Source organism: Tupaia chinensis, unplaced genomic scaffold (assembly GCF_000334495.1).
Source record: "Tupaia chinensis unplaced genomic scaffold, TupChi_1.0 Scaffold000289_1, whole genome shotgun sequence".
NCBI classification, from domain to species: domain Eukaryota; kingdom Metazoa; phylum Chordata; class Mammalia; order Scandentia; family Tupaiidae; genus Tupaia; species Tupaia belangeri.
The window spans coordinates 1,953,884-1,967,584 of NW_006159774.1; the positions used below are offsets into that span (position 1 = coordinate 1,953,884).

A 13,701-nucleotide genomic window follows, 5' to 3' on the forward strand; every position below is an offset into this window, starting at 1 on the left:
TTTTGTCGTGCCTTGCCGGTTGCCGAGGCGCGGCGCGCGGCGGGGGCGGGGCTTGCCTCGGCCACGCCTCTCCCGGGCGCCGTTGGACGGGGCGGGGTGAAGCTTCCCGCGGTCTTTGCCGCGCAGAGCGCTGGGGCCGGGCTTCCGGCCGCGCCTGAGGCGCGGGCTCCTCGGGGGCTGTCGGAGAACGACCTGAGGGACGAGGGAGCGCTGTCACCAGCCTTCCCCACTGACGATGCTGGCTTGTGTACCTCGCAGCTCGGACCCCATCCCACGGCCATTTCTGAGGCGAATTCTCTTCAGGGACTGAATAGCCCAGACGTGGGTGAAGCCCAGGGCCGACGCAGCCTGGGCCCCGGCTGACACCTGCGGTGTAGGGAGCGGGACCGCCCGGGAATTCCTTTGGTTGCCGGCGAGAATAGTTGAGCTTTTACCGAGACTTCAGCTGGGGCTTATCTGAAAGTGCCGCGTTGGCCGCATACATTCAGCGTTTAAGGGAATTTGGCAGGTGCTGTACTGGATGATAGGGAAATGCAGAGTTATTGTTTAATCAAGAATCGTACCTTTTCTGACTCTAGTTTCCAAAATACTCTCCAGATCAAGTATACTCTCCAGAAGTCTCCAACGCAATCACTGCCTTTCTTTTATTATAATTCTCTGATCCTAGCAGCGTGTCAGTCCCACCTATCTTCCAGTTCCTTTTTTCGCCACAGTTCATGGGTTTTGTTTGTTTGTTCGTTTTGTTATTCTTGTTTTTTGTTTTCTGTTTTGCTATAGGGCACTTATGCTTGACACAGAGAGAGAAGGTGAGAAATCACTCCTCATGGTGATGGCCACACCGCAACCCCATCTTTACTCCCCTGTACGGATTTTGGGCATGCACATGCAGCAGGTGTTTTTCGAGCCACTTGGTCTGGGACCCCAACCGCTGAGTCGGCCATGTGGGATCCAGCTGCCTTCACCTCCAGCCTGCTGCCTCCATTTTTAATTTTTACGCTATTGGAAATTCCATCTATCTGTGACTTACTGTCCTCATCTATGAAATGGGGTACTCATACCTTCTGAAAATTAATGAGTGTAAAAGGACTTAGAGTTGTGTGTGGCCCAAAGTATGCAATATGTTTTAGTTACTTTATTGTTAGGCAGAGGTTTCCCAGAAAAAGTGATATTCTTGTTTTAGGCCTGAAAGAAGAATTTAGTCAAAGAGTACAGGGATGGAGAAGAATTTGCTTGGCAAAAGGAACAACGTGCAAACCCAGGAAGAGGGGTGAAAAAGCTTGCCAATGAGCTGGATGTTAGTAATTCAGTGTAGCTAGAATAAAAGGTAAGTAATATCAAAACAATTAGTTCAATGTAGTTGGCACAGAAATCTAGGGTGGAGAAGCTAAAGCTGGAAGAGGGGGCCTTATAAGCCGCAATAGACATTTTTTTCTTAAGGTAAAGATGGCTTCACCTCAACAGATAATTCAGGTGACTTCCAACAGGGGGCACCATCCACATTCACATTTATGTATCTATGCAACAGAGGGCAGGCAGCCCTTGGACTTGTGGAAAGCCAGAATTCCCAAAAAAACTCCATTTATAATTAAAAGGACGTTATATCCATATTTAATAGAAGTTCAAATGATATTTATCAGTATAGAATGTATGCATTATTGTGTTTCAATTTTATTATTTTTGTTTTTGACACTCATCTTTTTTTTTTCTTTTCTACCAGAGACGTGGATTTATTGAGTAACTACATTGCTGTGCCCCTCCACATTGCTGAGCCCCTCAAATTCTGTAGTGGTGTTCAAGCGGGATCCTTTGTAAAATCATAGTGGATTGGAGTAGTTCACTATCAACCTTATTAGCCATAAAATTTTTTTTTTTTTTGAGAGGTTTTCACTATAGGGCACATGCGCTCGCCAGACAGACAGAAAGAGACATAGAGACAGAAAGCGAGAAATAATACCCCAGAGGGGATGGTCACGCCGCAATCCCTTCTCCTCCATTGTCCTCTCGGGATCTTGGGCATGCATGCACACGTGCCCTGCGTGAGTTTTAAGCCACCGGGTCCGGGACGCGAACCACGGTCGACTAAGTGGGAGTCCAGCGACATAGCCATTACGCTAACTGCTGGTTCCCAGCCATAAAAATTTTTTTTAAAAAGCACCCAAAATCCAGAAGATAGTGCAAAAACCCTTATTTTTTCTTTGGGTAGTCCATATCCATTGAGCCTCAGATAGGCACTCTCCAATTCCATCTTGTCTAATATCCTCTAATATATATATATATATATTCACTTGGGAAAAAGTATTTATATATATGTATGGAGGGCTTCAAAAAGTTCATGGAAAATACTTATGAAAAAAGTATGCATGGATTTTGACAATTTTTGGCACCAAGATAAACTCATACTTAAATTCCATTTTTCCATAAACCTTTTTTCAAAGTCCCCTCATACATACCCTTTGCTGGTGTCTGTCATGGTGAAGACCTTGAAGATATGTACCTTAGAAGTTTCCAAGGGGAGATCTTTTTCTAGTTAATCTGAATAGTAACTGCCTCTCTTAGAATGCTAAAAGAATTCTTCCCAAAGCAGGAATAAGGATAGAAAAGGAGTGAGTGGAACTGTTTTCATTCCACGCTAATTGGTATTTACCCAATAATATAAAGAAGTTGTTCTTTTTTTTTGAGTTGCCTTTATAATACAGATATTTGCCATGGCAGACTGACTGAGCTACCCCCTCAGTTCTTTTTTTCTCAAGTGTGAGTAAAGCTTTTGTTTGCTTTAACTTGCCTCATCTTTTGCAACCCAGTTTTATCATTTTTGCAAATTTGCTTCCATTATTGACTTTCATTATTGTCATTTCTGTGATGTGTTAGTGTGACTTTTAAAATAAACAGAATTATGGGACCAGCAGTTAACGTAGTGGCTATGTCGCTGAACTCCCATGTAGTCAACTGTGGTTCAAGTCCCGGACCTGGTGGCTTAAATTCACGACGGGCGTGTGTGCGTGCGTCCCCAAGATCCCAAGAGGAGAATAGAGGAGAAGGGATTGCTGCATGGCCATCCGCACAGAGGGTGATTTCTCGCTTTCTGTCTCTCTGTCTCTGTCTGTCTTTCTGGTGAGTGTACGTGCCCTGTAGCAAAAACCTCTCCAAAAAGAAAAATTAATAGAATTACATATATATATTTCTACATTTTTGCCACAAGGTGTGTGTGCTCCTTGGAAAGAGACCAAGATAATGGGATAGAATTAGAACTACTTGATATTAATCTCTCTGAATTCATGCATGAATTTGGGTCAGAATAGGAAGGACCTATTTTGTTCAGTGTTCTATAAAAAACACTCAAGTTAACGCTGGGCTGTTTCCAGGTTTAAGGAGTGCCAAAGTTTGTGATGGAACTGTGACTCAAGGAATTTGTAGCCTGCCTTAGGAGTTTAGGTGTACTCAGAAGAAGGCCTGTACAGGCTTTGTGTTCATGGATTCAAATCAGACAGACCCAGTCCGGCAAGCTCAGAAGTCTTCAGTCTCTGAATTCAGCCACCTGAAGTCCAGCTGTTATTTACTATTCACTTCACTAAAACCAGAGTGACTCTCCCATGTGACTAAAAGGACATACCCAGAAAGTACTTAGAATCACTAAATGTCAATTCCTTCTCCCCTATTCTACCATGTTGTCTAGACACACTATCTCTACTTCCTTTTATCTCAGCTTTCTCTATTCTTGCTTTTCTCCACTGCCACACTGAAACTACCAAGGTCACTTATGATGTTCATGATACCAAAAATCAATTAACACTTTTCTAGTTTCATAAAATTAGGATTCTGGCGAGAAACAATTTAGTTTACATGTGAAATCCCTATACATCTTAAAAATTTACACAGAAGGTTATAAGTCTCTAATTCATGAGTTATGTTCCTCTCCACCAAACTCACAGCTCCCCCTAACAGTCAATTGGCCCCAAACATTGATAGTGCTGTTGTCGAGAAACATTGAGGTAACCTACCTGTACTGTTCTTTGCCTCCTATTTGTCACAAGGGCAAAAACTTGAAAAGTTTCAGTATTTGCAAATATCAAATATTTATGGCCTGAGTTACATAAGTACTGATGATAATGTGAAATTTGACCAGAAAAGTTGGCCACAAACATTTGACAACCTAGGTTTTATCCATTTCTCTTTGCATTTTATCTTAGAGAACAGTCTCCAAAATCCAAAAAGTGGCCTAAATATTAGCATATGTTTGTTCCTTCTTAGTGACAATGTGAATCTATGTATGAGATTGTGTACAAAATAAGAACAAATTGTCTTCTTTTGACCAAAATTCTGAAATGTGTGAGACAAGTTAACCGTATGTTCAGTATGCCCTTTTGGCTGGCCATGTAGTACAATGGTTAAGCACGGTGCATTGGGAGCTGGATCACGCATGGGTGACTGAGGTAGGGATGCCAGTCCCAGTGGCTTGTAGGACATATGGGGCATGTGAGCCCCAAATCCTTAACAGTGTGGAGAGGGGATTACACAGGATGACCACACCCTGTTGAGGTTGCTTTTTTTTTTTCTCTTTCTCTCTCTCTCTAGCAAGCACTGTGCTCTCTGACAATTACAAAAACATAAAAAATAAATGATCTTTAAAAAATATGCTATTTGGGGCCAGCAAATAGCATAATGGTTAAGGTACTGGGCTCCCATATGGCTGACCATAGTTTGAATCCTGGACCTGGTGACTTGCTTTCTCACTCTCCCATTCTCTCTCTTTCTGTCTCTCACTGATCAAATTGGAAACAAATAATAATAAATAAAATAAAATAAATAATTATTTTTTAAAAATGCCTTTAAAAATATGCTTTTAAAATAATTTTCTTAAGATGATTTCAGTTACTGAGATAATTGCCAAAAATTAAAATATAGCTACAATCACTGTCAGGTGAGAGTATTTTCAGTCATTGGTCTGAAAATGGGCTGGACTAGATTGATGCTAGATTTTACCTTTGACATTAAACCATCCTTTTCAGTTCATTGTTGATTACCAATTTTCCAGTAACTGTTTCTTCAGTTCCTGTTTGATAAGGTTCAAAATCCAAAAAGTGGTTTAAATATTATCATACTAGCCTCAGGTCAGAGGACATGTGTACTTTTCAGCAACATCACTTTCATGAGAGTGCTCATTCACTACTCATAAAATTCTAGTAGTCTAGCTTTGTAGTTATAAAATTTCTGTTTAACAAATTATCAAAATATAATGCTTTCATGGTATATCTTTCCTTTTTTAGAAATATTTTTCTTTTATTTATTCCTTTTTAACTTACCACAGGGTCTATGCACTCCTCCACAGAGAGATAGAAAGAAAGAAGGAGAAAGCAACTCCCACCCCCGTGGGGCATGGTCACATTGCACTACCTTCTCCAATTCTCCATCCTATTGTGACAATTACAAAAACATAAAAAATAAATGATCTTTAAAAAATATGCTATTTGGGGCCAGCAAATAGCATAATGGTTAAGGTACTGGGCTCCCATATGGCTGACCATAGTTTGAATCCTGGACCTGGTGACTTGCTTTCTCACTCTCCCATTCTCTCTCTTTCTGTCTCTCACTGATCAAATTGGAAACAAATAATAATAAATAAAATAAAATAAATAATTATTTTTTTAAATGCCTTTAAAAATATGCTTTTAAAATAATTTTCTTAAGATGATTTCAGTTACTGAGATAATTGCCAAAAATTAAAATATAGCTACAATCACTGTCAGGTGAGAGTATTTTCAGTCATTGGTCTGAAAATGGGCTGGACTAGATTGATGCTAGATTTTACCTTTGACATTAAACCATCCTTTTCAGTTCATTGTTGATTACCAATTTTCCAGTAACTGTTTCTTCAGTTCCTGTTTGATAAGGTTCAAAATCCAAAAAGTGGTTTAAATATTATCATACTAGCCTCAGGTCAGAGGACATGTGTACTTTTCAGCAACATCACTTTCATGAGAGTGCTCATTCACTACTCATAAAATTCTAGTAGTCTAGCTTTGTAGTTATAAAATTTCTGTTTAACAAATTATCAAAATATAATGCTTTCATGGTATATCTTTCCTTTTTTAGAAATATTTTTCTTTTATTTATTCCTTTTTAACTTACCACAGGGTCTATGCACTCCTCCACAGAGAGATAGAAAGAAAGAAGGAGAAAGCAACTCCCACCCCCGTGGGGCATGGTCACATTGCACTACCTTCTCCAATTCTCCATCCTATTGGGATTTTGAGGACACATGCACAAGCATCTGATGTGTTTTTCAAGCCTTTGGGGCCAGGATTCAAACCACAGTTGCCCGTGTCTAATCCAGTTTCCTTAACTACATGACCAACCATAGTTTGAGTTCTGGACCTGGCGGCTTGCTTTCTCCCTTTCCCTTTCTCTCTGGTCAAATTATAAAAGAATAATGGCAAATAGAATTAATTAAATAGTTCTTTTTTTTAAAGGATTATTTACTTAATTTTACTTACTCATTTATTTAATTTGACCAGAGAGAGAGATGGAAAGGGAGAAAGCAAGCCACCAGGTCCAGGACTCAAACTATGGTGAGCCATGTAGTGCCTTAATCACCACACCACCTGCTGGTCCCTAGCAAATCAGCTTTAAATGTTCTTGTTCCTGGGACCAGCAGATGGTGTAATGGTTTTATTGCTGAACTCCCATGTAGTCAATCACAGTTCAAGTGCCGGACCCTGCAGCTTGAAATACACCGGGTACATGTGCGTGTGCGTGCACTCTCCTCTGAGAGGAGAATAGGGAGAAAAGATTGCAGTGCCCCCATCCCCTTATTGGGAGTGATTTCTTGCTTTCTGTCTCTCTCTTTTTTTTGTCTGTCTGGCAAGCGCGCGGGCCCTATAGCAAAAATCTCTTTTAAAAAAAGTTCTTGTTCCTTTTCAATTATATACAAAATAAAAGTTCCAACTCCTTAGCATTCAATGCCATAGACAACCTGTCCTCAGTCTACCTTTCCATATTATCTCCCCTGGCCCACATGATCATGCATTTGGCAACAATTTATCTAGGGCTTAAGTATCTTTTAGGCACTGTGATAAGTTCTGGGATGTGTCGCTTTTGACTGGCCTTGTAGTACAGTGGTTAAGCACAGTACATTGGGAGGCCAGGTTCCTATCTTCATGGAACTTATAAAAGAGACAAATGAAGAGGCGATTACAAAACCAACCATCCTAACTACCAGCCACACTGACCAGCATACCCAGAGACTTGTAATGCAGTATGTGTTCTTGCATGCATTTGGGCACAGGCTGGAGGAAGTCTTATGTCAGCAATAGCTTTATAATTTCCTTGCCCATTCCTGGTTATTGAATGCTTATTTCTAGCCCAGAGTTCCTGGAAATACCTCAGCATTTGAGAGATTGCCTTGAGACTTTGAATCTGCTTTAAAAGGGTTGGTACAGTTTTTGTGGATTCTAACAGACCTGACACATTCCATATGGAGCCCAGGGTGGTAGTCCTCTTCCATGTTCCTTAATCAGATCCTAAGATGGAGAGAGATTCTCCTCCATGTGGTTTACTGAGAGACTGCTCTTGAGAATATGTAAGCAATGAAGAGAGCAGGCAGGAAAGGAGAAGCTAAGCAAAAATGTGGTATCAGCTAAGGTCTAGATTCAGTATCTTGTAGGCACTCTAGAGTCAGAATGATACTGCCAAATTGTCTCACTTGGTAGGAAGGAACCTAGCCTGTTGTATCCCAGAATCCGTCAGTTACGACTGGACCGATATCAGGGAGAGAATATAACTTTCAAGGTATTTCTGGACAGGCTATCTTCCACAGGTGAGGTAAATTACCTGGAGAAACATGCAGTTAGGAAATTTTAGCAACCAACACTCACAGCATTTGTAGAATGCCTGGTAAAGGGGATCTGGTCAAGAGACCAGCAGGTGGCAAAGTGGTTATATTGCTGGACTCCCACATGGCCGACTGTGGTTCCAAGGCCTGGATGTAGCGACCTGAAAATCACACCAGGCGCATATGCTTATGTGCCCAAGATCCCAGGAGGACAATGGAGTTAGAAGGGATTGGCCATGGACACCCCAATGGGAGGTTGATCTCTCACTTTCCCCGCTCACTGTCTCTGTCCCGCTCTGGTGAGTGCACATGCCCCTTGGCAAAACAAACAAAAACACTCTAATAAAAAGGGAAAGGAATCTGGTTAAGGTGTTAACTGTACCTACTACATCCTAAAAATGTGCAAGCTGGACCAGCCAATGGTGTGGGATTAAGGTACTGGATCCCACATGATGGACTGCATGGTTTAAGTCCTGGACCTAGTGGCTTGAAAAACACAACAGGGAGGTCAGTGGATGGAGTAATGGCTACATTGCTGGACTCCCATGAAATCGACTGTGGTTCAATTCCCAGACCTGGCAGCTTAAAACCTACACCAAACATGTGTGCGTGTATGCCTTCTGTCACTCTGGGTCTCTCTGTCTATTTGGCGAGTGCATGCGCCTTATAGCAAAAACCTCTCCAAAAAAAAAAGAAAAAAACAATCTCATTTTTTGTTTTTAGTAACATTTCTTTTCACAAAAATATTTCAATTTCTTACTAAAATTCAAATTGTGAATTAAATTGCAAAATCCACCTAGCAATATCTATCTTATGTTTTAGCTGAAAACGATTTCAGTCTTCTTTCTGTAAGTTCCTTCTTATAAATTATCTCCAGAGAAGGAAGAAAGGGGGTGTTCTGAATTAGTATCACTTTATGGATGGCCATTGAAGTTGATGGTAATAGTCATGATGCTAATTAGGCGAGTTAAAATGGAGATCACCACCATAATTTTAGCAACAGGACAAGGTCCCTGCCAGTACACATGAACTTGGACTTTTCAGTAGCATGGTCTCTTGGACACCTAACTAGAAGATGATTATGAGTAAAAGGAGAGAGGTCATGCCTATAAGGGTCTCATTCTTCTGAATGCCCAAGTGCTTGCTTAATCACACCTTGAAACCCACATATTCCTTTTTTAAAAAGAATAATGATTTATTTAATTTTATTTATTCATTTATTTTAATTCGACCAGAGCGAGACACACACACACACACACACACACACACACACACACGCACAGAGTGAAAGGTGAGAGAGCAAGCCCACATATTTGGGACTTGAATCATGGTCGGCCATGTAGGAGTGTCCAGCGCTTTAACCACCACGCCACCTGCTGGTCCCTAGATCCACATATTCTTGCCTGCCTCTTCTTTCAGGATTAGAGAATGCTTCATTGACAGGCTTCTGTTGATAATACTCTGCTTTGGTTCTTCCTCTTCTGCTTTATAATACTTTTGGATACCAGTAAACTGCAGTCTTTCTTATCTATCAGTGGTTGTGGCTTAACAGTACAAAAGGTTGGATAAGAACTGTTCTTAGTAAGTTAAACTTATATTTTAAACACATAGAGAAATATTGAACTCATTCAGGAAATTTTTCATGAAAAGAATTTTTTTTCCACTTTAATGTAAAGTTCAGGTCCAACATCCTAATTCATCTTTTCTTATAAGCTTGATTTTGTTTCAGGCTCCCTTAATTTTATTTTTAGTTTCACGTCTTTGTGTTATATGGTTCTTAGTAATATTGACATAATTTAGAGTTGAATCAAGTTATAGACGATGACAATTTTTCTTACAGTAAAGGTTAGAGTTTATTCATTGGATGAAGACCTAAAGCCAGCCCAAAGAGAAGTCACCTTAACTTTTATAGTGAGTATATCATTAACTTAATCCAAAATGTAACCTTGATATTTCCTTTACATGAGTAAAAAATTTTCATTATTATAACTATAGTTATATGTGGCATCAATTTATTCACTATTTAAATCCAACAAGTATTTTTCTGCATTTACTGTGTATACAACCTAGTAATTTTATACTTTTATTCTAATTGACATTTTGTGTATAAATTAAATGTTAGTTGGAATATATATATTTTTTTTTTTTGAGAGAGATTTTCGCTATAGGGCGTGTGCGCTTGCCAAACAGACAGAGAGAGACATAGAGACAGAAAGCAAGAAATCACCCCCCAGGGGGGATGGTCACGCCGCAATCCCTTCTCCTCCATTCTCCTCTCAGGATCATGGGCACGCACGCACACGCGCCCGGCATGAGTTTTAAACCACCGGGTCCGGGACGCGAACCGCGGTCGACTACGTGGGAGTCCAGCGACATAGCCATTACGCTATGGTTGTTTTGATGGTTTCATTAAAGAACACGTTTTGATGACTTCCATCTGTAAAATGGGTCAGTTAATCAGTTTGTATTCTCTTGCTATCTATGAGGCAAGGGCAAATGTGGCAATGATTATAGAAGTATAAAATATGATACCTGTGAGAAGAGTACAACATGCATTATAGTCTCATGACAACCTTACAGATCAACATAGGCCCAGCTGTGGTGGCATATGCTGGATGCTGCTGTTCCACAGACTGAAACTGTATGGGAGGTCCAGTTTTATTGTGGCCCACCCTAAGAAGATTGACACAATGGCTTATGCCTGAAGTCTGAGTCTTTTGGTAGACTAAAGTAGAAGGATCTCAACATGGCAAACACTGTCTAAAACAACAACAACAAAAACATACACACACACACACAAAGATCAGTGTAATTATTATCCCTATTTTATAGATGAAAAGGCTAAGAGTTAGAGAAATCAAATAGCCACTGAGATATAGTGATAATAATTAGCTGAATTAGGATTCAAACCTAGGTCTATCTGTAGAGCCTTAACACTTACCTTCTCTTCATTTATTTGGTGGATTATGAGGTGTGTCATTCTAGGAGCATTCACATTTGGGAGATCAGACAAGGACACATAATTATATAATAACACTTGTATAATATAGTAAACAAAATAAGGAGTGATATGGGATGAATAGACCAGGAAGGCAAGCTGCTGAGGATGATGGCTCCCTCTCTGGAGGAAATTATTGAAGGACTAGGGCAAGTCCTATGTTGGTCCATAATGAATACCATGGAGAAAATTTGATAGGGAAGCTATCAAAGCAGAAGGAATAGAGGTCTGCAGCCAGGAGGAAGCAAGACATGCAGACAGCCATGTGGCTTAGTCCCCACAGACTGGCTCATAACACTTAAGGGAGAGATGTGGCAGCTCTGGTGTATTATTTTGCATTTGCAGAGTTGTAGTGGGACAGACAGATTCAACTGAACCTATCATAAAGGTGAATATCTGTCCTCATAGACCCTACCATGCCCCTGTTAGAATTCCCCATGAAGAAAAGACATGAACAGATCAGGAACAATTGCTGTGGCAAGTCCAGATGTGTTGAGGTTTGATATAAAGTCAATAATGAGCTAAAGGAGACTTTTGGCCATGGCAGTGACATTTTGAAAATGGTATTTGAGACAAATTATTCTAGAAGTTCAGGAAAAAGAGAGATGGGGAAGGTGTCCACTGGAAATTTATTTAGCATTATCTTACATATTTACTGTACTACTTATGCCCATTCAAAATGTGCCATTGTGTCTTAGAAAGTAATCTTTGTTAACAAGTCTGACCAGTGTGGATTGTGGCCTCAATGCTAGGCCAGCATCACATATGTTTAGTTCTAACAAAGTTTCTTAGAACATATTAGTGAATATAGCTATTAGAACTACCCATCACATATTATGTTTATGTGTGGGTTCTGTATTTATAGGTTGTTAAGAAACATAACCTTGTATTTTTGTCTTCCTTTTCACTTGAAGGATCCAGAAGGGTCAGAGGTTGCCATGCTAGAGAAAACAAATTACACTGGAATTATCACTTTTCCTGACTTCAGAATTTCTTCTAATCCTAAGTATTTTAAATAATTTGTTGGTAAAGTTATTTCTCTTAAAAGCAGTAGAAGCACCTGGGGTTATTGAATAATTTAGTGGAACCATTTATATAAAACCGAAAGGTGTTGATTTAAAGAAATCTTGGTTTTGGCTATTCTTATCAGGCCTGGTGAGTAGCCTGACCTAAGAAAAGGTACTTGGACTCTTCTGCATCAAGGCAGAAGTCTTGATATAATACTACCAGCTGTAAGCATCAGGCTAGACTGCTCTGTTCACAGCAAAGTCCAGTGTAGTGGACACTATGGGAATGTAGACCCTCTGTCAAAATGTTGAGAGCACAGTAGAAGAGGGAAAAATAAAAAAGTACAAATAGATGACATCCGCTAGCATGTGTTTAATATTCCTTAGAAATTTTGAAAATTTCTCTGACATTTTAGTTCATATTCCTAGAACTTGGAAGATATTTTACAGTATTACTTCGGTCTTTATATTGTGTAATGCCTAGAAAATGTAACACTTCAAAAGGTAAGGGAACTGACATTTATGGCTCTTTTGCTATGTGCCAAGTACTCTGCAAGATCTTTATTATTTCCATTTGCAAAATAAGTAAACTAAGGCTCAGATGAATTTATAGACTTGTTCAAGGTCATATAATCATTAAGTGATGAGAATGAAATGGGAACCTAGATCTCTCTGATGGCAAGCTCATTCGTGCTCTTTGCTTCTATCATACCACCCCTCTAAAAATCATTTCACACTGACCTTGAGTTGTAGGATTTCCAAAACTATACATTTGTATAATTTAGATGAGTTTAACCTGATCAAATAGTCCTAGAAATGTAGTCCTAACTTTCTGGCAAACTATATAGAATATATATTTAGTAATATGATTATGTTTCAAGATTGGTTCATCAACTGAATAATTAGCGATTTAAATGAAAAATATTTTCTTGTCAAATATATACTATGATAAACTAGAGAATCAATAAAATAAAAACAACGGTGTCTTTAAAAATAATTATTTATTTAATTTCATTTATTATTATTATTTAATTTGCTAGAGGACATGTGTGCTCATCAGAGAGAGAAACAGAGATGAACTGTGGTTGGCTATGTTGGGAGTCCAGTGCCTTCACCACACCACCTGCTAGTCTCAATTAGTGTATTTTTTTAATGCCTATTTTTGTTTATAATTTTAAAACATATTTCAAATATGGCATACTAATTAATTTTATGCATAAATCTAAAGCTACTGTCAGGGTCATCAAAGCATGGAGCTATGGTCAAGGGCTTAAGAGCTGAAATGACCGAACTGTGTCCCAGCTCTATTAGCTTTGTGTCCCTGGGAAAGTTATTTCACCTCACTGGGCCTCAGTTTTCTGATGATAAAATAGGGGTAATAGTATAACCTATTACATGTATGTTTGTGAAGACTGAGTTAACACATGTAAAAACATTTGGGAAAGGACTTGGCCTATACTGAAGTGTTCCTTTGAATATTAGCTCTAATCCTTGGGTGGATTAAAGATACATTATTTGATGATACCTAAAATTTTAAATATCTTGCTTTCACAGATACGGTTTATGGACAATTAAAGCTAAATACAAAGAGGACTTTACAACAACAGGGACTACATATTTTGAGATTAAAAATTATGGTAATTTCTTATAAATAAGATTTCCAATGTATCTTTTAACAAATTATGGTAATTTCTTATAAATGAGATTTCTAATGTATCTTTTAAAAAGTTGTCATCAATAATTTTGTAGAATTAAGACTCAGTAAAGAATAAAGAGGGACCCAACAAGCTCTACACTGGTGACCTATGTACCTGTTACCATTTTAAAAAATCTACAGTGTGCATGAGAACTAACTGCTGATTTTCAAA

General features: G+C 39.1%; 1 long non-coding RNA gene across 1 annotated transcript; it reads left to right on the forward strand.

Annotated features, from left to right (window-relative positions):
• Positions 1-9,660: 9,660 nt before the first annotated feature.
• Positions 9,661-13,499, forward strand: LOC102473684 (uncharacterized). The gene is made up of 3 exons (XR_334818.2): positions 9,661-9,739; positions 11,741-11,832; positions 13,388-13,499. It is a non-coding gene; the product is annotated as an uncharacterized LOC102473684 (long non-coding RNA).
• Positions 13,500-13,701: the final 202 nt, after the last annotated feature.